This window comes from Triturus cristatus, chromosome 2_2 (genome assembly GCF_964204655.1).
Source record: "Triturus cristatus chromosome 2_2, aTriCri1.1, whole genome shotgun sequence".
NCBI lineage: Eukaryota > Metazoa > Chordata > Amphibia > Caudata > Salamandridae > Triturus > Triturus cristatus.
In genome coordinates, this window is record NC_140582.1 from 102553537 (window position 1) to 102580963 (window position 27427).

The following is a 27427-nucleotide window of genomic DNA, read 5'->3' on the forward strand; positions in this document are numbered from 1 at the left end:
AGTCAGCTTACTGTCGAGGAGGTGCTGCCTGAGCTCGACGAAGCAGTTGTTCGACAGGTGCTCCCATACCATCAGGTTAAAGAGTTGTTCGTAGGTGGTGACATGGCTCCCCTTTATCCAACCCTCGAAGGCACGGCTGAAATAGTTCACGTATTCTACCCAAGTTGTACCTGGGATCCGGGTGCAATCTCTGAACCTCTGGCGGTACATCTCGGGTGTGAGGCCGTAGCGGGTGAGGAGGGCAGCCTTCATGTGGTCGTAGGACGACATTTGGTGATCTGGGAGCTGCAGTAGGGCATCGCGACCCTCGTTGATAAACCTCCCCCAAAGTCCGGCTCCCCAATCACTCCGGTCGATCCGGTGGGAGGTCATGGCGATCTCGTAGGCTTTAAACCACTGTTGTATGTCGTCTTCTCGGACATACTCGCGGACAACATCCTTGGGGATGTGGACTTTTTTCTCGATTGGCCCCGGGGTGTGTGGTCGCTCAGGCACCCCCAGTTCTTTATTCTGTTTCCGAAGTTCTATTTCCGCCAGTTTGCGCTCGTGCTCGAGCGTTATTTTTTTCTCCTCCAGCTCTCTCTGTCTCTGCTTCTCTTCTCGTTCATCTCGGAGCCGCATGTGCTCGAGGTTGAGTTTCTGTTCAGCTAACTTGAGTTCCCCATCCATCTTGAGTCGTGCCATTTCCAACTCATGCAATCTGGTTCTTTCTCTTTCTCGGATCTCCTCCTGCGAGAGGCCCGTTCCCCGCTCCTCGGGAGCCGTGGCGTTCCCCTCTGGTGTGATGCTGCTTTGGTCGGAGGGTCCGGCGACCCCAGTTTCTGTCCACGACTCTAGGGCGTGCTTTAGATCATCTTTGGTACTCAGGCCGGTGGTAGCAATGCCAAGTTCTATGCAGAATTGTCTCAGTTCGCGGTGGTTGTATTCTTCTAATTTATCCATTTGGAATTTCTCGGTGGAGTTGCTATCTTTGGCTGACATCGTGTTTTTGTCGTGGGGTGAGCTACTCTCTGTACGATTACGCGTTGATTCGGATCGCGCCGCTGGCCACCAATGTTAGAAAGGGTAGACGGACCGGGAGGGTCGGCCGGGGTCAGGAGGAGAGGTCTCCGGGGAGAGCCGTCTCCAGCGATCGTACAGACAAGTAACTTCCCCCCCCACAGACGGATACCACACACGGATAAGGTTCAGGGTTCTTTATAAGCACTTCTTAGGGTACTGTTGAATGGTACAAGGAGGTCTGGACTCAGGGGTCCCCTCGATTCAAGTCTCTCAAAGCAGGGTAAGGGGTAGCGGGACAGTCTGTCTACCAGTCAGGTAGTTCGGATGAGATGATGACTAGCTCACAATCCTCGAGCTTGGTGGGTTAGTCGGTACGGGCCGCGGCAGCGCCAGCAGGTCCCGGAAAGATGGTTGATGTACGGTCCGCGGCAGCGCCAGCAGGTCCCGGTGAGGATGGTCGTTACAACGGGCTGCGGCAGCGCCAGCAGGTCCCGACGAGGATGGATGTTGCAGAAGGCCGCGGCAGCGCCAGCAGGTCCCGGAAAGATGGTCGATGTACGGTCCGCGGCAGCGCCAGCAGGTCCCGGTGAGGATGGTCGTTACAACGGGCCGCGGCAGCGCCAGCAGGTCCCGACGAGGATGGATGTTGCAGAAGGCCGCGGCAGCGCCAGCAGGCAGGACGATGGTTCACAAGAGCGGGCTACGGCAGCGCCAGTAGTCCGTCAAGGCTGAGTTCTCTCGGTGTCTCTCGACTCCAGGATACAACTGCCTTCCTGCTCCGGAGCTGCCCCAGTTATAGGGCAGGCGCCCTTTGATGTCCGGACCCTCGCACTCGGAGGTCGGAGGGCCCGGGATGAAGGTGTCCAGACACCCAGCAGGGGTTGGAGCCAGCTCCTGGGGGAGCTGGAGGCGATCGGCACCTGGCGGGGGAAGAGCTCTTGACACTTCGTTCTCCCATTGACCTGCCAAGTGGTCCGTTCACCTCCTGGGTGGAAGGTGGTGCCGGGATGTCGGGGCCGGCCAGGCCCGGGGTTAGGGTCGGGCCGAGGCCACGCGGCCTCGTGGTGCAGGGCCCAAGATGGCGGCTTGAACCGACCGGGGGAGCCGGTGGGGCTGGGCCCCGTGATGAGTAGAGGTCCGAGGGCAGAAGATCCGTCGGGAGACGGGGTACAGGTGCTTTTCGTGGGTTATGCCTGGCGGGCCGGAGCTCGGGCCCTGTCGTGTGGGGAGGGAGCAAGCCCTTCGTGTGGCCTGTCCAACACTTACTCTCTTATATAATCACTGATACAAGTACACACTCATTCATACAGCCACTGTCAGAATCACTCACTCTCACATATAGGTGCCAATTCCGATCCGGTAAAAAAATTCCCCGTCCGACTCGTATCCGGATTTTTTTCCGTCCGAATCGTCAAAGTAGCGTACAAACTGCCAAGTACGATTCGAACGGAAAAAAGTCCATACGAATCGCATTGGGAAGATTTCCCCACACGTCCTCGGGTCGGGAAAAGTCACCGACACGTCCCCGGGCGAGAAACCCACCGTGCGGAAAAATAAAGTCCGACTGCGCAAGTACGATCCCTCCCGTCCTCCCCATTTCACAACCGTACGCAAAAAACACCGTCCGAACCGAACTCCCATAGCAACCATGGAGACATGTGCCCGCATACGCGCCGAACACCCCACCACCCCCCGCCCGCGTATGTACGCCCCGAACCCCCACCCGTGTATGTACGCACCAAACACCCACCCGTGTATGTACGCCCCCGAACCCCCCCCAGCCGTGTATGTACGCACCGAACCACCAGCCGTGTATGTACGCCCCCGAACCCCCCCCAGCCGTGTATGTACGCACCGAACCACCAGCCGTGTATGTACGCACCAAACCCCCCCCCCAGCCCTGTATGTACGCACCGAACCACCAGCCGTGTATGTACGCCCCCGAACCCCCCCCAGCCGTGTATGTACGGACCGAACCACCAGCCGTGTATGTACGCACCAAACACCCACCCGTGTATGTACGCCCCCGAACCCCCCCCAGCCGTGTATGTACGCACCGAACCACCAGCCGTGTATGTACGCACCAAACACCCACCCGTGTATGTACGCCCCCGAACCCCCCCCCAGCCGTGTATGTACGCACCGAACCACCAGCCGTGTATGTACGCCCCCGAACCCCCCCCCAGCCGTGTATGTACGCACCGAACCACCAGCCGTGTATGTACGCACCAAACCCCCACCCCAGCCGTGTATGTACGCACCGAACCACCAGCCGTGTATGTACGCACCAAACACCCACCCGTGTATGTACGCCCCCGAATCCCCCCCCCAGCCGTGTATGTACGCACCGAACCACCAGCCGTGTATGTACGCACCAAACACCCACCCGTGTATGTACGCCCCCGAACCCCCCCCAGCCGTGTATGTACGCACCGAACCACCAGCCGTGTATGTACGCACCAAACCCCCACCCCAGCCGTGTATGTACGCACCGAACCACCAGCCGTGTATGTACGCACCAAACACCCACCCGTGTATGTACGCCCCCGAACCCCCCCCCAGCCGTGTATGTACGCACCGAACCACCAGCCGTGTATGTACGCACCAAACACCCACCCGTGTATGTACGCCCCCGAACCCCCCCCCAGCCGTGTATGTACGCACCGAACCACCAGCCGTGTATGTACGCCCCCGAACCCCCCCCAGCCGTGTATGTACGCACCGAACCACCAGCCGTGTATGTACGCACCAAACCCCCACCCCAGCCGTGTATGTACGCACCGAACCACCAGCCGTGTATGTACGCACCAAACACCCACCCGTGTATGTACGCCCCCGAACCCCCCCCCAGCCGTGTATGTACGCACCGAACCACCAGCCGTGTATGTACGCACCAAACACCCACCCGTGTATGTACGCCCCCGAACCCCCCCCCAGCCGTGTATGTACGCACCGAACCACCAGCCGTGTATGTACGCCCCCGAACCCCCCCCAGCCGTGTATGTACGCACCGAACCACCAGCCGTGTATGTACGCACCAAACCCCCACCCCAGCCGTGTATGTACGCACCTAACCACCACCCCACCAGGGAATGTACGGACCGCACCCCCACCAGTGCATGTACGGACCGTACTGACGCCAAAAAAACACGTACTGAACCCGGACAAACCATATTTACACAAGGAGAGTCAAGTAGAGTTTCCCCACACCACCAAACAGGCCCAACAACCCCACAAACATCACATACACTCACCTGCAACTGCCAAACTGCCAAACAGAGGCCCAAAACTCAATCACTCCTCATAACACACCCACACAAATTTCAAACACAGCCACACCCACAAATGGACCAATAAAAATGGACCACACACACAAACCATGAGCCTTTGCAACAGACCCACTGCTGCCAGAGCCCACAGACGACCCACACCACCATACTTGAACCTCACACTTGCATACCTTCACACAACCACCTACACAAACACCCCCTCATCACATTCACACACACACCTCCACTACCACACCCACACACCCACAGCCATCCACACCCACACCCCCACAACCACACCCCACGCCATGTCCACCACCAAGAATCCAAAGTTCACAAAGGAGGAGCTGGAGATCCTTGTCGACGAAATCCTCAGAGTCGAGCCACAGCTCTTTGGGACATTGGTCAGACAGACCAGCATATCCGAAAAAACCGCCATGTGGCAGAGGATCGTCGATTCTGTGAATGCTGTTGGGACAACCAGAAGGACCAGGCACGAGTGCCAATCCAGGTGGTACGATCTGCGGAGGACGGTCAAGAGGAAGATGACTGACAATCACAACCAGGGGAACATCACTGGAGGAGGGCCGCCCCCCAGACCGGTACAATACCATCCCTGGGAGGAGAAGGTGATGTCCACGCTGGCGGTGGAGGGACTACACGGACTGCCAGGACTCCCAGACCCTGGTGAGTACACAAACAACTCACCTCACATGGGGGGGATGCCATACACAATCAATCATGCATGCCACCCCCCCCAAGCCACCACCGGACACAACAACACTCCACAAACACACACATGCCACTGGCACCTCCATGCCCCATGCATCAATCAGGGCCATGCCAAGTCACAGGCCACACAAAACACCAACACAACACAGGATGTGGTCGATGCTGGGAGTGGGGGCAGCAAAACTAACATTGAGCAACTCACAAGCACACAACAATGCCCTCAGCCCATATGGCCCAGGGCACAGCCATACAAACTGTGTGTACCCACACAGTACTGTCTTGCCTGCAAATGATGGCTGCCATGCAGGATGCCATGGGTCTGAAGGCACAATTTGCACATAACAGCAGACAATGAAGATGCATCGCTCTGATAGAGTCTCAGCACACACCGCCACAGCAGCAGCCTACACTCAGACACACTGCCCAATGGGTGCCCGGAGAACAGGGACTAACTCACATGAACAAGCCAATGGCCATTCAAAGACCGGCTAACTGTGTGTGCCCAGGAAGCTGGCCTGAGGTGACAGAGAGTGACAAAGAGAGGGAGGGAGAGGGGGAATGAGAGGGAAGGAGACAGAGGGGGGACACAGGGAGACAGACAGAGGGAGGGAGTAGGGTGACAGAGGGAGACCGACAGAGGGAGGGAGGAGGGTGACAGAGGGAGGGAGGAAGGGAGACACAGGGAGACTAAATCACCCTTGGGTGGTGTGGCCATGTCCACTCGTCAGCCGGTGGACTGTGTGCATGCAGACCAGGTCTGGCAGTGCCTCAACCCCCCCTTCCGTAGATGAAGACCGGTCCATGTGTCAATCTGTGCACGAGTCCATCCGTGCTGCAGGCACAGACCTAACCACACACCCAGTATACCCACCCACCGTGTCGGTAAGAACCCTGTCACAAATGCTTCAGTCCCCTACCTGCAACATCAAATTGCCTTGCCAAAACACCATTTGGCCACGTACAGTGCAACACGTAAGGCGCCTCTGCATGGCTCGCTACGCCCGCACACCACACTGCTGACTGTGTACCCAAATAGATGCATCAACTAAGATTGTGTCTCACACATGCGTAAAGCCCTGACAGCTGTGGCCAAGGGACATAGCCATGCACAAGTGCACTGTGAGAGGAATGCAGGACAGATCCAACTACCCAGAGGAAGAGTGCCAAATCAGAAATGCATGCAACATGGATGCCACATGTGACACTGTTAACATTGTCTCTCTCACACACAGGTCAACGTCGACGAACACCCCCCAACACTGGGGGGGAAGTCACACAGGACCAGGCTCCGCGGGATGATGACCCCACCGCCAGCGATGACTCTCACCACTCCGTGGATGACCCAGACCAACCTGGCCCCTCTGGTGTCCAACCACCTGCAGCACCTGCGTCAGGTACAACTGTGCCAACCACCACCCCCATTCCTGCCACATCCCAGGAGACGTCCAGGAGCCCTGCCCGCACACGACCACCCAGCCAGTCTGCCCAGGAGGGACACGGTCCTCCGGGCACCCAGGAGGAGGCAGGCGGCAACGCAGATGCCATCCCTCAGGGGTCCCGGAGACCCGATGCACCCACAACGGCAGGCCAGGTGCACGTGGGCAGGGGTGGCGGGAGTGGAGGACGGCGGAGGCGCGAACCTGACCAGGCAGCTCAGGACCCGGTAGTGTCCCAGGTCAGCAACATCCTGGATACATACCGGCGTGACACCAGGGGCATGGACCAGATTGCGTCCACCCTCAATGACATCAAGGGGACCCTCCAGGAGATGAAGACCCTGCAGTCCCAGCAACATGCCTGTCAACTGCAACACCAAGGAAGGATGGAGGATAGACAGGCTGAGCTCGTGGCGGTGCAAACCCAAATGACCGGTGTACTCCGTCGGATTGCCGACAACATGGGCAACCCTCCCTGTGGCACCAGGCGAAGGCCATTACCAGACACAGGGAGGGATCAGGAGGAGGAGGATTCATCCGACGGAGCGTCACAGACATCGTCACGGACTGCTTCCGAGGGTCCCCGCAGGAAGGTGGGTCGTCCACGAAAAAGACTGTGAGAGTCAGCAGAACATCACCATCTCCCAGGTCACCTGGCCTGGCACCTGGCCCTCTGGCCCAATAGCAGCACATGACATTCTCTGCCACATGGACTTGCTGGTCACTGTCTGACCTATGTTGACGAAGACTGTGGCATGGACTCTGACATTTTGCTACGACAAGGATACCAACTCCCCCAGTGAACTTTGGATTCTACACTCCCGCTGTGCACCTCTTGTCATCCCCACAAACCCGTACCCCACCACAAATAAATTAATCACACTTACAAGATGATGCCGTGATTCTACATTATTACAATACATGTGTGTGTCGTACAGTCAAAGCATGCCTGATCTCAGAATTAACTCCAACCATCCAAACCGTGGGGTCGCAGTCTTGCCCAGGACACACATGGGTCCCAATGTCTCATCTGATACAGACATGGAGTACCAAACTCACCTGTGCTGGGCCCAACCAGCTGAGTTGGTCCCGCACAACTGTGGCTACAGACACATTCAGGGGAGCAACAGTCATGCGCAGAGGTCAGGGATCATGTGGAGTGACCTGGCTTGCCGCTCCCAGGTATGTCTAGACATGTGTCCCTACAATGTGCAGCATGCTTGCGTCAGGCGGATGTTGAGAATGGTGGCTAGGCCAAGGTTGGATGCATGGAGATGCCAGAATGCAGTTTAGGATCACTGTGCCACATGGTTGTGTTGGGGTTGTGGGCTGCATCATGAGTGTGGGCGTGGATCTAGAAGGTCATCCTGCAGCTGGCTGTGAAACATTCCCCCCATCCCGTTAGGACGTTGATGTGGCCTGGTTGCCCGACGCAGTAGCAGAGCTGTGCAGATGCACTCCGGATATGGACAAGTACCATGGGAGTCGTGAGGCACATGTCCGTAGACTGCAGGGTAGGATTCTACACAGATGTTGTAGTTTCCCTGGGGGATGGTCTCTCTTGCCTTGAGGTGGATGGAACTGTGCATCTTGTGCATAATACAGTTCCCACTCCCTGACAAACCCCTAGCATCTTGTCACTCTACACATAGACACATATGCACCACCTATGAAAACTATGCCAGACCTGCGGCACGCACAGTGGCAACAGGGCACCATTGACAGGGAAGAGGCACCTTGGAGACAGAGGGACAAATTTATTAGTCATGTGTGTTGGAATGACAATGATACTCTGTCAACACATACACAGGTCATGTGGATGTACATGTGGGAGCAACACTGGCACCCCCCATTGCAACACAGATGCTGGCATCCCATTGACCTGGCACACAAGTGACGGATAACAGCTAAACACCCCCTGCTGCCACGGAGAGGCCGCTATACACCATTGAGGCCCTGATGGGGCAATCACACACCATGTCAACCCGGTGCAACCTGTATGTTTCCGAGGCCAGTGTTACACACAATGATGGCCTCATCACAATCCCCAATCCCCTGCCACATGACAGTCACCAAGTCTGAGCATGGCTCCAGGTGAAGCCTGCCCCATGTCATGTTCCCCATGTAGGATCACCATGTATGCAAATGGAACACACATGAACCGGAGAAGTGCACACAGACTACAAACAATTCACACACCCAAAACGACGTGAGGCATCCCTTACCCTGAGGAGATTTCAACACTTGCCCGTGCATGTGACGCTGAATCAGCACATGTCGCTGTGTTCATGAGGAGTAGCAGGAGCACAACAATGCCACCAGCAGACAGCATGCACATGGACCTGTGGAAGAGAGACACACAAGGATTCAGCACAAAGGAGCACATCCGCAAGCATGTACTTAACACGTATCATGTTGTTAACATGACAGGTGACAATGATGACCCTCAGACAACATCCTTCCATTGCGCCATCACTTGAGTGACACTTCAATACACACCACTGACTCACTTGGCAGACATGCAGATGGACACACACATTGCAACACATGCCACACACGGCCCAATGCGTGCACACTCAGACACTGGAACTCACCACTAAGCAAAGAAGTTGCGTATGAGCCGACTCCGCATGTCCTCCACAGCCTCCTCCTCCTCCACATCACTTGCCCCGTCACCAAGCCCTTCATCCTCCACGGGTGGATGGTCCTGGTCATCTTGATCCAGTATGAGTGGAACAGCTTCCTCCACTGCCATGTTGTGCAGCATGCAGCAGACGATGATGATCTTGCACACCTTCACCGGGGCATATGGGAGTGCTCCGCCGGTCTTGTGGAGGCACCGGAATCGGCTCTTCAGAAGTCCAAACGTCCTCTCAATGACTCTCCTGGTCCGCCCATGTGCGTTGTTGTAGAGGTGCTCGGCAGCCGTGCTGGGGTTGCGGACAGGCGTCATCAGCCATGGCATGTTGGGATAGCCAGCGTCCCCTACAAGGAAACATCATGGACAGAAGTGTGTCAGCACAGGCAGTGAGATTGGAAGATGACGCCAAACACTGAACTGCCAGAGTCTACCCACCAACAATACATGCTCGCTCGTTCCGCAGCTGCAGCATCATTTCTGGCACCCTGCTACGCCTCATGATGAAGGCATCGTGTGCTGATCCTGGAAAGCGAACACAGACATGTGAAATCACCATGTTGGACAGACACACCACAAGGGCATTAATGGAGTGATAATGTTTGCGATTCCTATACACCACCTCCTGTGCCTGTGGTGGTACCAACGCAACATGTGTCCCATCTATGGACCCAATGACATGGGGCATCCCTCCCAGGGCATAGAACTCACGCTTGACATCTGTCAACTGCTCACGATTTGGGAATTTAATGTACTCATCCAGGTGAACCAACATGGCCTCTAAGAAATCATGCAGAACACGGCTGAACATCGTCTGGGACATGCCCCCGACATCAGCAATGGTATGTTGGAACGTACCCGTGGCAAGGAAATGTAGGGCTGCCATCACCTTCAACTTGGGTGTCAGTGCACTTGGATACCTGTGGCGCGGGAGGAGTTGTGCTTCCAGCCGGCCAGTCAACTCATCAATCAACCGTTGGCTGAATCTGTAGCGGCGTATACAGTCCCGTTCATGCAGGGCAGCAATGTCTGGCATACGTCGAGGGAGAGGCGGAGCCCTGCAGTGAAATGGAAGGAACACCTAAGAGTGAGCACTGTACAACAACATCGTCAATGCACTGAGCACATGTTACACAGCCAATACACATATGCCACGTTGTGAGTCAGGTCTGTGCCACAGTTCCTGGACACGAACGCCAGTCAGGTTACACTCCTACCAAGGGACAGCCACTAACGGAGGGGGGCAAGATCACGATGACATGGCATGAGACTAGCTGTGGGCCAGTGTAAGTGAACATGCACACGCATCACAGGATTCACAGACATCCACACATGTGCAGAAGTAGTATGCGTATGGTACAGACAGGTAGTTGGATGCGATATGCACTGGTCACATGTCATAGGAATAGGACAGGCCACACACATTGCCTTTGAGGAGTACATGTCGAGACAGAACATACATAGGGAGCATGTGGATATGTACTTGTGCTGATACTCCGTGTAGTTGGATACATACACACCTCATGGCAAATCACATATGTGGGCTGGTGTGCGGAACAGTGTGCCATGCCCATCGACACACAGACACATGTTGGCAGCAGCAACTGCTGACACATTGAATCACACACCTACAGCAAAATCATGGAAAGACATGCCACACACATGACATGGTTGCAGCATGCAACGCAGCCATACACGTGTCATATGTAATATTCCGTGTACCTGGCATCAGGGGACAGGTGCGGGTGTCCGTGACTGGGACATGCAAGTGACTCATGGCTCCACTAGTGTGTACGACATGCACACATGTCAAAGGAGTGCAGGGGATGTGTGGTACAATGCGCACCATCACACACGACATGTGTACACAGCTCATCGTACATGTGCTTTGCCCACACCTCAGGGGTAAAGTGCCACATCACATCCTGACACACCTGTGTCACACACAGGTGGTATTGCACAGACAATGCATTGGTGTCCACCCTTGGCAATACCTGTCCGCTCCATTCCTGTCTGTGTGCCGCCTGTCACCACTGACAGTTGTTATACGCACCGTACATACGCTCGGAGCGCGTGTATAGGGTCCCTGGGCCAATATTGCCGCTGGCGTATGCGTACGCCACAGTAGTACGGACTGTACACGCGCTTGTGCGGTCCGGATCACAATATGGGCGCTGGCGTATGCGTACGCCACAGTAGTACGGACTGTACACGCGCTTGTACGGTCCGGATCACAATATGGGCGCTGGCGTATGCGTACGCCACAGTAGTACGAACTGTACACGCGCTTGTACGGTCCGGATCACAATATGGGCGCTGGCGTATGCGTACGCCACAGTAGTACGGACTGTACACGCGCTTGTACGGTCCGGATCACAATATGGGCGCTGGCGTATGCGTACGCCACAGTAGTACGGACTGTACACGCGCTTGTACGGTCCGGATCACAATATGGGCGCTGGCGTATGCGTACGCCACAGTAGTACGGACTGTACACGCGCTTGTACGGTCCGGATCACAATATGGGCGCTGGCGTATGCGTACGCCACAGTAGTACGGACTGTACACGCGCTTGTACGGTCCGGATCACAATATGGGCGCTGGCGTATGCGTACGCCACAGTAGTACGGACTGTACACGCGCTTGTACGGTCCGTACTACTGTGGCGTACGCATACGCCAGCGCCCTTATTGTGATCCGGACCGTACAAGCGCGTGTACAGTCCGTACTACTGTGGCGTACGCATACGCCAGCGCCCATATTGTGATCCGGACCGTACAAGCGCGTGTACAGTCCGTACTACTGTGGCGTACGCATACGCCAGCGCCCATATTGTGATCCGGACCGTACAAGCGCGTGTACAGTCCGTACTACTGTGGCGTACGCATACGCCAGCGCCCATATTGTGATCCGGACCGTACAAGCGCGTGTACAGTCCGTACTACTGTGGCGTACGCATACGCCAGCGGCAATATTGTGATCCGGACCGTACAAGCGCATGTACGGTCGGTATCACTGCTTGTGGGGTGCCCTAGGGCGTGGAACGCACCGTACCTGTGTGTAAATGTATGAAAACACATAGGGGACACATGAGGGACAAGTATAAGGGCCGAAATGCCTGATGGTTGCCATGGAGACTGAGTTAAATTTTTGAATTTGAGCACCAGGTGCACAGCAGAAGTCAGTTTGAAAGAATCTACATTGTTGCAATGTGGATGTTGACTTGACATCATTATCAAAACTGAAACCATGCAAAGCCACACACTGGGGTAGGTTTGAAGGGATTGGATGAAACGTAGGATGCTAATGTGACTGACCAATCAATCTGTACTCCTATACATGAACAGGCCAGCCAGGCATATATAAGGCAGCCAGGTCCCATGAGAGAGCACTTGCCTGCACATCCATTCATCCATGACCACTGCTGCTGATAGTGATTCCTCTGGCACCATGTCCAGGACTGTGGAGAGGTCACAGCCATTCACCCAGGAGGAGAACCTTGCCCTGATAGATGTGATCCTCCCACAGTTCCAGAGCCTGTATGGTCGACCAGGGGTTCAGGTGAGTGCAGACTCCACTAGCTTAGACTGTGCCCCTTTTGTGTGACAGTGACTTCTGGCATTGTGTCCATGTGTGACAGACATGCACTGTTGTTTGGAGTGGGTCCCAGGGTGTGGAAGGCCTCATGTCACCCATGCAGAGCATGCTGTGTTTCCTGTGTGCACTCCTCACTTGCATAGTGCCTACTGTGACAATGAATGCAAGGTGCATGCCACATTCTGCCTGCATACTCCTCCTGGGGATGTTGTTTCCACAGTCCTGATGTGATCCTGTGTTCCCCCCAGTGTGACAGGTGTCAGTACCCATGGATGTGTGTTTGTTCAGTGTACCTGTGCTGTGAGTGTCCAAAGGCCGTGTTCGTCCCCTGCACATTGGTGTGTGTGTTAGTCCCCTGTCATGTGGGTGAGTGCATATGGGGAGTGTTGCACACAAGCAGCATGAGGGATGGATATGGCCTGGCCATCGGATGTGAGCAGGGAGCAGTGCTGTGTGCATGCCGTGCTGAGCCAGCCCCACACCTGTGACACCCCCGTCTACTGGCACATGGGCAGAGTGAGGTGTGTACCCGCAGTTGGCAATGCCATGTGATTGTCCTGTACCTGTGTGTGTCTGTGTACTCTGCTGAGGTAGCATCAGTGTGCTGGGGCAGGTGACTGCTGTGAGGTGCTGTACATAATCCTGGTGTAGCCTGTGAGGCACAGTGTGATCCCTGGTCAGTGAGTGTGTGGTACCCCTCATGCCACCCGTGTGCTTCCACTGGCACGTAGTGCATTTGGCCTTCCACAGTGGATAATGTCCCTATGACAAAGGTGCAATTAGTTGCATGCATACCATGGCCTGTTCATAATGAGGATTGTTCTATATGTGTGTCTCTGTGTCTTTGCTCATGTGGATTAATGTATTCTCTCTTTTGCATCCTCACAGGTAGGCGCCATTGCCAAGGGGGAGATCTGGAGGGAAGCCGTCAGTGCCGTGAGGGGTACAGAGGGTCGGAGGCGGAGCCTGTCTCAGGTGAGGAAACGCTGGCAGGACATCCGGTGCTGGACGAGGAGGATTGCACGGCTCCTGCTGGGGGACTCACCTGAGAGCCGTAAGAACCGTGGCCGCCGTCGTCTGACCCACATCCAGAAGCGTGTGCTGGCGGTGGTCTTCCCCGATATGGACAGGCGCCTACAGGAGAGGCAGCAGCAGGAAGGGGGTAGGTACATGTGTGTCAGTTGTGTGTCCCCAGCCAATGTAAGTGTGCAGTTGCATGGATACACTGCCAGGGTTTGATTGTGCAGTGCGTCAACTTCTCCACAAAGTAGCACAGTGCTGTTCTCACTCCCTCCCTTCCCCTCCTTGCAATGTGTTCCCTGGTCTGTCGCCACTCTTGCACAAGGTTATTTATGCAGGCAGTTCATGCAGGTGCCCTATGCTATCAGCATCATGTGTGGGGGTGATGTGCCACAGGTATGGGGACCTTGCGTGTGCCATGGCCAATTTCAGTCATTGTGGTGTCCATGTCACTTGGCACTGATTGTGAATCACGACATAGGGGTGTGTCTCCAAAATGTACAGCCTTCCAGCATGCATGTCCAATTGTGTGCCCTCTGACATGATGTGCCTGAGTGGGAGGCCTGCTAAGTGCAGGGACGGTTGCTTAATTTGCAGTCATGTCCATCCTGGACCATGGAGGAGTGTGGGCACTACTGTGCCCTGGGGCACCTCTTCCTAGGTATCATGTGCGTCATCCAACAATATGGCCATTCACTGTGTCTTTGCCATGGGTTGCGTAGGGTGGCATTGTACCCTGGGCTCAACTGTTAGGACCTACAGGTTGCTACATGTGTCCACTGTACAGGGGGACCCATTTTGCTTGTGCATACTCACAGTGGGCATTACCTGTGTGTGTTGTTGAGACAATCTGATGATGTTTGCCTGTCAATGATGTGTGGACATGGCCATCAGGGGCTGTGTGTTTACAGTCATGAATTAGTGGAGGCCATGTGTTTCCATCCCAGAGTAAGAGGTGTACATACTTTCTCCGTCTCAATGAGATTGTCTCAGGTGTGGGTGGTTTGTGCGTACAAGGCCTACATGTCAGAAGCTTCATCCTCCTTGCTGGGTTTAGCCTGTGTGTGATGTTTGACTGGACATACGCTCAAGGTGCAGTGACCCTGTCATGTGTGGCCTGGTTTCATGTATTGCCTTTGCAGCATGCGGCAAGAGTAAATGGATATGATTCATGCTCATCCCTTTTTGACGACGCAGTGTGGTGCAGGTGCTGTGCACATTTGTCCCCAGAGGCTGACTCCTCTCTAAAATTTCAGGTGCAGTGATTTGCTGTTGTGTCATGATCTCCATTGTGTCTCAGTGGCATGGTGGGTAGAAAAACTGTGTGTTCCATGGCCTACATGTGTACATTGTTTTGTAGGTGTTACTCCTGTTGCTTTTCAGGCTATGCAATGTGACCTATGTATATTTGACTCATGTGACATAAGTGTACAGGTGTCTGATTTTCTCCTGTCTCTTCACCTTGCCCACAGCATCGCCGGGGGACACGGAAGGAGACACTAGCACGGACCGGGAGGAGAGATTGAGCACCAGTACCAGCAGTGCTGTCCTGTCTGGCACATGGAGTGGCACGGAGGCCGAAGGGAGTGAGGCGGAGGACCTGTTGACTGCCAACACAGACTATGACGCAGACGGGTCCGAGGCTGAGCTCCCAGAGGTGGCGGAGTCTGCCCCCCCAGCTGATGGCAGCCCTCCACATCCCCCCGCCACCTCAGGTTCCATCACCGGCCTCCCACATGCTCGTGGCCCTTCCCTCCGTGCTCGGTCCCCACATGTCTCCTTCCTGCCAGGCACCGCACCCCCTGCCCCTGTCACCACTGCTGCGGTGAGTGCGGAGTCTGTGGACATCCTGAGGCAGTTGCAGGTTGGTCAGACTGCGATGCTAAATGTCCTCCATGCCCACACCCAGGTGCTGACCCAGATGGAGGCATACATGGAGGGCATGTCGGCTGCGCAGTCTGACCAACGGCAGTTGCTGAGGTCCATAGACTCCACACTGACTGCAGCACTGGATCTCCTGCAGCGCTGCGTAACACCCCCTACCCCTGCCCCATCCACAATTCCCACTCCCGTGCCTGTCCCACGCACATCCAGACGTCAGCGTGCACGCACCCCAACAGACACAGGCACCACACCACCAGGGAAGTCGAAGCGCACACCTCCTGTCACGCACACACAGGGTGAGGAAGGCACACCCACTGGGTCGGGGGGGAAACGTAGAACACGCAGCCACAGTGGGAGTCCGCATTCCACACAACCCACTCCCTCCAAATCCACTCCCCTTAGCTCTCCTGGCCAACAGTCAGTGACAGCATCATCCACTGCGAGTGTGCCCCCCAGCCCCAGGATGACACCACCCCGCAAGCGGTGGAGGCGGGACCCGGCCAGGGGAGTTGAGTCCCCCACCCTGTCCACACCCTCCCCCAGTGGCGCTGCGACCCATCCCTTTGCCCCCCCCCCCTCCTTGGGGCCTGTGGTTGGATTGGGTACGGGGGAGTCGCTGGGGGAACTTGCCGACGTGTGCAGCGCCATTCTGTCCTCCACCTTTGGCGCTGGCACCCCCCCTGTGGCAGATTCATCCCTCCCTGCACCCACAACACCTACCCTTTCCCCTCCTGTCCCTGCGGTGCCTGTTTCCACCCTCCCCCCTGATGCCCCCTCTTCTGTGGATGAAATGGACTTGTGAACTGTGCAGGCAAGCTAGGGGACACACGTCCCGATGTGTACCCCCCCCCCGGACATTGCTGCTGGGCTGGCCCATGGCCCTTGTACATAGTGGACATTTTCTCTGATATATTTTCCTGCTGAATAAAGCCTTTTCTTTTTGTTTTGCACACTGATGCTTTCCTGGACTTGCTGTTGGTGCTGGTGCTCCCTGCGTTGGGGTGGTGATAATGTGTTAGGGGTCTGTGAAATGTTGGAGTGTGCTGCTCATGGGGTGTACCCTGCCATCTGCGTGCCATCACAAAGGTCTCTGCAAATGGTATTTGGTCATGTTTGCTCTCACTGTATGGTGACATTGTCCCAAGGTGTGTTCCGTCCTCTGTGGCCCAGGCCATTTTTCCTGCAGGGTGTCTCCCAAATGCTGTGCTGTGCTGTGTCTACATTTCCTGGATGTGTGAGGGTTGCCTTTCAATATAGCCATGCTGGCTCAGCGATGGCTCCGCCTGCATCTGGGGTATCACCCTTGTAGGTCACTGAACTTGTTGATGGGGTATATTGTCCGATGTCTGGGCACTGCTGGGAGTGATAGGTACACACCCCTCCTGTGTCTGGGCACTGCTGGGAGTGATAGGCACACACCCCTCCTGTGTCTGGGCACTGCTGGGAGGACCCTGCACCCACCCCTCCTGTGTCTGGGCACTGCTGGGGGTGTTTTGCACACCCCATTCTTATAGCAGGTTCGGTGCGTACATGCACGGGTGGGGGTTTGGTGCGTACATACACGGGTGGGGGTTTGGTGCGTACATACACGGGTGGTGGTTTGGTGCGTACATACACGGCTGGGGTGGGGGTTCGGTCCGTACATACACGGGTGGGGGTTCGGGGCGTACATACTCTGCTGGGGTGGGGGTTCGGTCCGTACATACACGGGTGGTGGTTCGGTGCGTACATACACGGCTGGGGTGGGTGTTAGGTGCGTACATACACGGGTGGGGGTTTGGTGCGTACATACACGGCTGGTGGTTCGGTGCGTACATACACGGCTGGGGGGGGGGTTCGGTCCGTACATACACGGGTGGGGGTTCGGGGCGTACATACTCTGCTGGGGTGGGGGTTCGGTGCGTACATACACGGGTGGTGGTTCGGTGCGTACATACACGGCTGGGGTGGGGGTTTGGTGCGTACATACACGGCTGGTGTGGTGGTTTGGTGCGTACATACACGGGTGGGCGTTTGGTGCGTACATACACGGGTGGTGGTTTGGTGCGTACATACACGGCTGGGGTGGTGGTTTGGTGCGTACATACACGGGTGGGGGTTTGGTGCGTACATACACGGGTGGTGGTTTGGTGCGTACATACACGGCTGGGGTGGGGGTTCGGTCCGTACATACACGGGTGGGGGTTCGGGGCGTACATACTCTGCTGGGGTGGGGGTTCGGTCCGTACATACACGGGTGGTGGTTCGGTGCGTACATACACGGGTGGTGGTTCGGTGCGTACATACACGGGTGGTGGTTCGGTGCGTACATACACGGCTGGGGTGGGGGTTTGGTGCGTACATACACGGCTGGTGGTTCGGTGCGTACATACACGGCTGGGGGGGGGTTCGGGGGCGTACATACACGGGTGGTGGTTTGGTGCGTACATACACGGCTGGGGTGGGGGTTCGGTCCGTACATACACGGGTGGGGGTTCGGGGCGTACATACTCTGCTGGGGTGGGGGTTCGGTCCGTACATACACGGGTGGGGGTTCGGGGCGTACATACTCTGCTGGGGTGGGTGTTAGGTGCGTACATACACGGGTGGGGGTTTGGTGCGTACATACACGGCTGGTGGTTCGGTGCGTACATACACGGCTGGGGGGGGTTAGGGGGCGTACATACACGGGTGGTGGTTTGGTGCGTACATACACGGCTGGGGTGGGGGTTCGGTCCGTACATACACGGGTGGGGGTTCGGGGCGTACATACTCTGCTGGGGTGGGGGTTCGGGGGCGTACATACACGGGTGGTGGTTCGGTGCGTACATACACGGGTGGTGGTTCGGTGCGTACATACACGGCTGGGGTGGGGGTTTGGTGCGTACATACACGGCTGGTGTGGTGGTTTGGTGCGTACATACACGGGTGGGGGTTTGGTGCGTACATACACGGCTGGGGGTTCGGGGCGTACATACCAGGGTGGGGTGGGGGTTCGGGGCGTACATGCACGGGTGGCGCTTGGGTGCGTACATACACGGGTGGGGGTTCGGGGCGTACATACCAGGGTGGGGTGGGGGTTCGGGGCGTACATACACGGGTGGCGCTTGGGTGCGTACATACACGGGTGGCGGTTCGGGGCGTACATACACGGGTGGGGGTTCGGGGCGTACATACACGAGTGGGGGTTCGGGGCGTACATGCACGGGTGGGGGTACGGGCCGTACTTCCACGGGTGGGGGTACGGTCCGTACATACCCCTGCCCACGCTCTGCGTGCCTGGGTACGGGCCGTACCCATGCCTTTGGTGTGTGGGTACGGTGCGTCCCACCATTGTTGCGGGCCGTGGGGTCCGCACCGTACACAGGCCTTGGGGGCGTGGCTACGGGTCGTACCACGCGTACCCCTACATGACCCCAGCAATGCTGGTACGAGCTGTACCAAGGCCTTTCTGACGTGGGTACGGGCCGTACCGCTATTGTTGGAGTGACGTAGGGGGACGCGTGGTACGTTCCGTACCCACGCTCTTGCGGCCTGGGTAGGGTACGTACCGGTTCGCGTGACCATCCACTTCCGTTGTGGCGGACGCTTGCGTTGCTGGCCTTGCCCCCACCCCCTGGAAGTGACCAGGCCCTGATGGTCAGGTATGTCCAGGCCATGTGTGATTTGGTACCATGTGTTGGTGTTGTGTGTCCTGCCCCTGCCCCCCCCTTTGCCCCTGGTTGTTGTGCTGACCTTCTGCGGCGTCTGCGTCGGTTCCTGTACGCCAGGTGGACTGCTAGGAGGGCAGGGATGGCACGTAGGTTCGGGTCCATGTCTGTTCGTCGCGTCCAGCTGCTCCTTGCGTGTGTCGTCCTGATTTCCCGGCAGTTTTTGGCAGCCGGTAAATATTTTCCGTGCGGGATGACGTCGGTTCGAATCGTACTTCCTGGTTCGTGAAACGTAGGCTGGATGCGTACCGACGTCACGTCGGCTCCTTTCAGGATCGGAATTGTGTTTAGTTTCTGTTCGGTCGGTGTTTTGTTCGAATCGTACGGAAATGGTGTTTCCGTATGAATCGTACTTGCATTTTCGGATGGATTTCGCACCGGGTACGAGTCGGACGGAGAAAAGGCTCCGTCCGACGGTTCGTACCCGGTTTTTACCGGATCGGAATTGGCACCATAGTTGTTTATATACACCATCACTCACATATACTGCCTTAAACATATGTAGTTACTTGGACATGTACCACTGAGACATCCATTAACTCACCAACACACTCATACAGACACTCACCCACCCATACAGCTGTTTCCATATGCACTCTTGAACCCATACACCCAGTGAATCAACCATTCACACATGCACAGAGTCACACATCTCCCACCCACCCACACACACTCAGTCTCCCATAAAAATACTCAGGCAAACAAACAATAACCCATTTAGACACTCATGTAGCTACTAACCAAGCCATGTAGCAGTTTACACAACAACAGACAGACTGATACAGACATTCACACAGTTTAGTCGCTAACCAATGCATTCAGTAAGACACGTTTAATCACTCACTTATACAATCAGTCACACACCTGCTAAATCGTCCATCCAGACACTTATACACCCACTCATTATTCAATACACCTTGGCATATATATAAAACATATTTAAACTTTACAAAAACACACAGTCACTGGATGATGTCATCAGTGATGTCATCAGTGATGTAATTTGAGATGTCGTCAGTGATGCCATCAGTGATGTCACTGACCATGCCATGAATCATGTAATATGTGACGTTATGAACAGTGCATTGCAGTGGCGCGAGTCATAGTTAGCTGAACTAACTATACCGGTGGAATTTCTCTGGTTTTGTACGTGTCAAATGTCCAGCTAACTATAAGGCCCCTGAAACCTATGGTTTTATTAGTGAATTTCAATGGTTTTTTCATGCAAATTTCTAACTATAATATCTGTAAAACCTATGTTTTTTTCTGTGAATATATATATATATATAATATTTAAGCATATTTAATTTACAATATATTAATTTTATACGTTAACATATTTGTTTACTTTATTTAAACTAGATATATAGCTAAAAACAATATTGTTGTATATATATTTTTTTATTATTGTAAAACGATTATTTTTTCACAACATTTTTGTACTTACCATTATATGTATGGAAAACCGATATTTTTGTGATCGATAATTTTGACACAATATTTTGGTATCATGATATTTATGGTTTCAACATTATGTAAGTGAACCAGAACAGGGTAGCATTAATTTGCTTTAGGTGGGCCTGTGTCTAGAGTGGCACAGTGGGCAAAAATGATGGATTTGAATGCTACTCTGAGCAATTGTCACTGGTTAATCTATCTGCAAGCATTCATCCCATCATCTTATGGTTGCTTGACTGACAGTAGTATGCCAGGAAACCTGAGACTGGCACAGCTTTTCAAGCCAACTACTGCCAGTGTATTAGCAAAAGAAGGGTTGTGGCATAAGTCACTCCACACTCAATCGTTTCCAGAGAAGAGGTGCTCCACTCCCAGGGCTGATCGTCCTCACAACACCCCAAATTTTACAATTCTCCAAAATAACATGGAAGAAGCACTCTGTCAAGAAGCTAATCTGTTGGTTTAGTTGGTCATAATTGAAAAATGTAATCGATTGGCGTGTTCTTATTGTGCTTAATAGGACTAAAACAAAGAATGAACTTTTAAGCATACTCATACACTTGTCTGTGGTATCTTGACCAACAAATTGTATTCATAATTTGTACAACCACTGCCAAAGTTAATGAAATTAAAAATGTAGTAAATTTGCACCCATTCAAGAAGTACTTCTATGAGTGCAGATTTACTACTTTTTGGGCAAACTGGCCACAATATATAATTAAGGTCCACATCCAAAAAATAATCAAGTTAAAACCCCTTAGTAAAATGAGAACAACGAGAACACCCTACACAGACATAGCAAGTGCAACTTTAAGGCCCTCAGTTCAAACTACCAAATCAAGCATGTATTTGAGGGGTGTCACATCAGTACACATCTGCTAAAGCTACGGCCCTGCTGTCACTCCTTGGTCTAGTAGTTCTCCCTGGGAACTCATGACTATGGTCATGTACAACGGCTTGGATTCTCTGCCATGAAATCACTTATTTTAAATGTGTTTTCACAACACACATGCTTTTTTCCTCATGACGACCCTACCTCCCCACCCACCCTAATATTTATCTCACATTCACTGCACATCTATTCTATTCTATTCTATTCTATTCTATTCTACACTTGTAAAGCACATAGGTACTGTCAGGGATCCTAGCACTGATAGTGCAGCACAGACGAGTTGGAGGCACTTAAGAGCATCTATTTTGGAAGAGTCAGGTCTTTACTAGCTTTGGAAAAGGAAGTTCTTGTTTGGATGATCTCAGGGAGTACGGAAGGCTGTTCCAAAGTTTAGCCATGTTGTAGACAAAAAACGCCCTCAACATCTTGCCTATCTGACACTGGGTACTATGGCCAGATGTGCCATAGAGGATTACAAAATTCTCCTGGGGAGATAAGGGAATAACAAAGTATGGGAGATCAAAGGCCTTTTGTCAAAAAGGGCCTTGTGGGTGATCCAGAGAGATTTCCATTTTATCCTTCCGGCCACCGGGAGCCAGTGGAGGAAAGTGAAAGCTTGTCGAGCGGATTGATGTCTAGGAAGGTTGAACAGTATTTGAGCAGTGAAATTCTGTACCACCTGTAGTTTTCTAAATGCAGACTTTGGGCTCCCAAGTAAAGGGAGTTGCCATAGTCTAGATGAGAAAGGATGAAGGCCTGGACCACAAACCTCTTCGAAGTGGGATGGAGGAGGGGGAGGATTTTTCAGAGCATCTTCAGTAGATCATACAATAAGGCAGCAAGCTTTACTGCTTGGGTATCAAAATTCAGGTATTTATCTAGCCACATTCTTAGACTCTTTAGGGCTGTTTTCGGGGTGCGAGGAAAGCCTAGACAACAAGGCCAGCTCAGATTCGAGGAGGGGGTGAGATTATTACCAAGAATCATGAGCTCCGTTTTACCTCAGTTTAACCTAAAGCATGAGTTGTTCATCCAGCCAGCAACTTTTTGAAGACAGGTGCCTAATATGGGTGAAGGGAAGGCCTGGTTTTGTGTAAGAGAGAAGACCAATTTAGTTTTGTCTGCATAAGAAAATATCGAAATCCCAAAGGGATGGACGACATCTGCAAGTGGCATCATATAAACATTATAAAAAGTAGGGCTCAAAGATGATCCCTGGGGTACACCACATTAAAAGGGTAAGATGTCTGAGGTACAGTTTCTCTTGAAACCCTGAGAAGACCTGTTTTCCAGGAAGGACTTCAGCCAAGCAAGGGAAGGTCCATTCATTCCGGCATTCTCTTGTCTTTCAGCAAGGATGTCATGGTTCACCATATCAAATGCTGAGCTGAGGTCTAGGAGGATAATGAGGGCTGAGTCTCATTGGTCTAGCAGTTTCTTGGCTCCTTATACCACAGCCAGAAGAGTGGTGTCTGTACCATGGTAGGGCTGAAGTCCGGTCTATGTGGGATGGAGGATATCATACATTTCCAGGAATCGAGATAGAAAAAGATTAACTTGTTTTTCTGTTATGTTGCTTATCCCAGGAAGCAGGGAGATCAGACAATAGTTTCCTAGGGTCAAAAGGATCCAAATTACACTTCTTTAATAATGCTTTTGCCATGGCATGTTTCCATGCCACAGGGACAATCCCCCAGACAAAGAAAGGTTAACCATTTCCAGTAAGCTAGGGGGAATCGGTTTGGTTACTTTAGCTAAGATACATGGGGGGGCCAGATCTTTGGGGGAACCGGATTTCATTTTACTCAAGATTTTTATAAAGTAATCTGACTTCAAAAGTGGAAAGGCACTGAGCATGGGATGGTTTGTACCTGCCATGTCTTTCCTATGGCTCTTGTTGCTGATATCCATTGATGGTTGAAATTCACTGTGTATATCATGGACTGTATTCTTAAAAAATCTTGCAAGGTCATTACAGTGCAGGGGGTAGAGTTCAGGCAGGGCCCACAGAAGATGGCTCTGATAAAAGTTTAACAATGCTAAACATTTCATGCGAGGAGTTCGCAGCACCATTGATCTATTCATTGAAGTAGGATGCTTTGGCTTTTTTTATTTCAACATGACAAATTCAAGTGGTTTCTCAATATTTTTGTTTGCTTGTCTCCTGATAATCTCTTCTCCAGAACCTTTCGGCTTTTTTATGTTCCTATTTAAGTTTCCGGAGGTTGGGGGTATACCAGGGTGCCGATTTGGTCTTCTGGTATAGACTTTTTGTGAGATAACTTGATCATGAGTGGATGTAATCCACTTGGAATTTTATTGGCTAAGCCTAAGGTAGGTCTTGAGTCCATGAGAGCTTATTTCCAGGATTCAATGGGAAGTGTGACCAGAGACAGTCTTTCTAAGTAACTAGTTTACTATTTGAAAGTGAATGAGGAGTGTCCAGGGTTAGCGGGATCAAATAATGATCTGACCAGATTATCTTACACTCATGTCACTTTTTCCTGCACCTAAAGACAGATCGCTTCTGCCACTGACTAGCCCACCCAACAGTTATTTTGGTCTGGTCTAGCTTAACATTCATTGTACTTACCAGGGACATAGCTTAGTCTTCATTTCTTCTAAAAAAGTCACCATAGTAGAGTTGTCAAATTTGTCCATGTGGGCAGGACTTCATGTTACTAGTCCTCACCTTCTAAAAATCATTTTATCAAGTGACTGAAAGACCCATGTACTAAGCTTGAGTCACAGAGGAGGGCATCCAGGCACATTAATAGGACGAGCCAAGCCAGAGCAGAGCCATGGGTCTGGCTTGGCTGTAAGAGTCTGTGCACAAGCAGGGCCATGAAAACTGTTGGCATCAATATCATGCAACAAGCATAATGTAAAAATATGATACAATCTCTTCAAAATTAAAAAAGTAAACTTTTTAAGTATGCAGACATGTTTCACCTTAGTACATCAGATTATATCACTGCATAAACAGACATTTATGAAAAGTGATAGTTTTTAGAAACCTTAGTTGCTCTCCCCTAATACCAATGCCATTATTGAACTAAGAGGTAAGTCAATAGGCATGTGAACTCTAAACATGGCCTAGATTCTTATTATTGAGTTTAATAAATAAAAAACAAGGGGGCATATTCTCAAGGACGTATCACCGAGCTATCAGCACTTTATCGCAGCCAAATTGGCGATAAATTTATTGCCCCATTCACAAGCCGGTGCTAACAGCCCTTATCACTAGTTTACCTGTGATAGCAGCCGCAAAAAACATCGCCACTGATGACACCAGCAACTAACGCTAATGAGATGCAGAGTAGGCGTTCTGTGCAAAAAGCCGCGACAACACCACTCACCAACATTCTCAACGACCAGCCAGATCGGCGATAAGATCACATAACATGCAATAATGCTCGTTAGCTGATGGATTTTAACACCTGCTCAGACCTGGTGTAAAGTCAGACGACAACTGGCACCAGACAAGGGAGCACAGCCCAGAGCCACACCTGAAGAACAACAGATGCCATGGAGCCACTGATCATGCAGCCTGGAGCCCCAATATGGCAACAACACCTACCACCACCACCCCCAGGTCTGCCCCCCGCCTCCCCAGACCACCACAGAGGCAGCACAGACAAAGACAGCAGACCCTCAGAAAATGCACCAACATCACAGACCTCACTCCAGAGAAAATCATTGCCCACTACAGGCTCAAAAGGACAACCATCCTCCGCATCCTGACCATCATTGCTCACAGGCCGACGGTACCAGCACAGCGGACAACCAACATCCCACGTCAGACAAAGCTGCTGGCTGCGCTGCATCCCACCCACCAGATACGTCAGCACAACTTACTGTTGCAACCTGGGCCAACCATGTACATAAGCCATCAATGGCATGGCACATCATCAACACAATAGCAGATTGTGGGGAGAGGTGGGAACCAGGTATGTGCGAAGGAGGCAAGTGACCCATGAATGAGAAGGTACACAATGCCAAGTGTGGTGGGGATGTGATGTCCAGACTGCAGTATGCAGACCACACACATATCCATGTCGACATATACCTCTGGTGTATGGAGTGTAGTGGACAGTGGATTCAACCATGTCACCCCAGCCAGTGGGAAAGATCGTGGAAATGTAGCTTGTCACATCTCCCCCTGTAAGCGTAAGCAGAGTGGGATGGCCCGGCGTACGCAGGCCAGCGTAGGGGTGTGGATAAAAGCTTGTAGCTCTGGGCATGGTTCTCTTTCGGAATGCCCAACGTCTCTGCCAGGGTGGTGCCTCACACCCTGCCATGAGGCCGACGCCGTCGTCGTGAGCGGAGTTGCCTGCGCTCCTGTGTGCTTCCTATACCCCGGGCTCCTGGTCCCCGAACCCGTCTTGCCCGCCCATGTGCACCCAGGCCTCACTGCTCACCTGCCAACACTGGTGTGTGTCAAAGAGGGCCCATCACGTGCCGATGCAACCTCCAAGCCCGAGGCCCGTGACCTTGGCAGCCTGCTCAGACCATCACGGCCTCCTCGAGCAAGGCCCGCAGTCCTCCTTTCTCCTTTGGAACGGATTCTTGATTACACAATGGTAGAGTACATATTCATGGCTGATTTTATGTCACTATACTCCCTTCGATGTGGTGCCACCAAGTCTGAGTATAGCATTCCAACCAAAGGTGTCTGTGGGCCCTCGCGGGCTACTGCCCTCGGCCAACACTGCGCTCAAGTAGGTCACACATTTGGAACTGAGTCTTGATTTCATCATGGCAGAGTTCATATCATTGCACGCAAGGAGAGGTGTAAGAGGAAGACACGTTTCAGTCAAGAGGAAAAAAGGTTCATCGTTATGGAGGTGATCGAGCACTACCAACAACTGCCCTGGTGTCACTAACTCTGTGCATCGCAAGCCGACGACACATGCTTCTGGGCCCCTGCTGACCGCTTCCTCCGGCCTACACTGCGGTCGAGTAGGTCACACATTTGGGACTGAGTCTTGATTATACAATGTCAGAGTACACACATCAATGAAGAGTTTAAATCACTATACTCACTTCGATGTGGTGCCACCAAGTCTGTGCATAGCATCCCAACCACACGTGTCTGTGGGCCCTTGATGACTACACCTTCGGCCTACACTGCTGTCCAGCAGGCCTTACACCAATCCAATCCAGTCTGTACCAGGCAGGACACGGCATAGTCGGTGACTGAATACCTGCTCAGCTCTGGTGCTTCTACCTCCGTCAACCGCAAGTCACCCACACATGCCATTTCAACGTCGTGTGTTAGAGTTCCCAGGAGGAACTCGCTGAACAGCGGTTGGCCCGCGCTGACCACTGCCTCTGGCCTACACAGCAGTCGGGTAGGTTACACTTTCAGAACTCAGTCTTGATTTATTTATGGCAGATTTGATATCACTGTACAGGCCTTATCACAGACTGCATACCCTTTCACCTATGGTGCCACTAAATCTGTTCCCCGACATCCATGAACACTTTCTGGTTGAACTTTGGTGGCGACTGAGTCTATGGACTGGGGGTTATCTTCATCCTCATGTAGCTGATACCGACATGGTGGTAAAAACGAGGCTGTAGCATTCCACTCCTCAATTTGGCACTTCTGGACGGCTTCTGCCCTCTGCAACTTGCCCTGGAGGGCACCTTCCACTGTATCCCGCAACCCTCCGCCCCATTCACCTTCGACATCGACGAGGACCCGCTCAGCTCGCATGGCCCTACCTCAGTGCATCGCAAGTCACTGTCCCATGGCGGTGTGTCTGTGCCAGCCGCAGTGCATCCGGGGCCACTAACTCTGTGCA